This window comes from Meriones unguiculatus, chromosome 17, assembly GCF_030254825.1.
Source record: "Meriones unguiculatus strain TT.TT164.6M chromosome 17, Bangor_MerUng_6.1, whole genome shotgun sequence".
NCBI classification, from domain to species: Eukaryota; Metazoa; Chordata; class Mammalia; order Rodentia; family Muridae; genus Meriones; species Meriones unguiculatus.
Genome location: NC_083364.1, coordinates 35,544,717 through 35,545,889, shown reverse-complemented (window position 1 = coordinate 35,545,889; position 1,173 = coordinate 35,544,717).

The window sequence follows — 1,173 nt, the reverse complement described above, 5'->3', positions numbered from 1 at the left end:
CACACCCCCGCCTTGAACACCTGGGCTGAGCAACGTGGCCTTGGCTTTCTCTCTGGCATCCCCCGCTGCCGCCTCCTCCTCTGCCCCCTGCCGGCAGGTCCAAGGTTGCTGACCCGACACAGCCACTCTCTGGCCCTCTGTCCTCAACAATTTGCCTCCCAGACCATCCTCTTCTGTGCTAGAGGACCCCAATGTCCCATCATCCTACTGGACAGGGACACATTCAGAACGGGAAGGAAAGGAAGTCGGAAGGTCAGTCTGAGCTGGAGGGAAGCTGGTCACGCAACTCACCTGCCTTCACAAGCGATGATCTGGAGACGTGGGGATGAACCCACGATTCTGTAGACATTCTCGGAGGCTCATCTCTTAGGCCATTCTAGACCGTGTCAAGTTGGCAGTGAACACCGTTACAGAGGGTAACGTTTCAGTTCGGGCGATGAAGTTTTGTAACTAATGTTAACATTAGTTATTAACGTGATTAGTAACTGATGCCGCTGAGGGGGACTGGAAAGGGACTGACTGTGGACTGGGACGAGGCTGCCGTGGCACGGTAAGGGTTAAGGCCTGACCAGGAGTCTAGGTCCTCAGAGCGGGGGCGTCTTTACCTATTTTTCATAATTTTTCTCTCTCTCTCTCGGTGTGTGTAGGTCAGAGAACAATCTGCGGGATTCAGCTCTCCCCTTCCACCATGAGGGTTCCAGGCATCGACCTCAGGTAAGGAGGCTTGGCAGCCGTAGGGGGCTTTGGGGGGGGGGACACAGAGGTCGTTGTACTCAGAGAAACACTTGAGAACCAGGGATGTTAGTCACGCGGGGGTCCCCTCAATGGAGGGATGGATACCGGCAGTCCACCCAGAAAGCTGAGAGCGGATTTGTTAATGACCTGGTGACCTTTCTGCTCTCTGTGGAGGCAGACCTCACCCAAATCCCCCAGGACGGTTACCCCAGACTCTTCCCTCCCTAGACTGTTACTCATCCTTAGGGGAGATGTCACCTATGCTTTGTGGCCTGCTGACCTCTGTGCTATGGGTCAGAGACCACGCTAGATTCTAGGCCTTTTAGCTGTAGAACCCACCCTCATGGTCACATGTACTTGAAGGAGTTTCCATGTAGGCACACCTCAAGCTTTATTGTGCACCTGGAATTGGACCAAATGGACTGATATTGCCTGGAA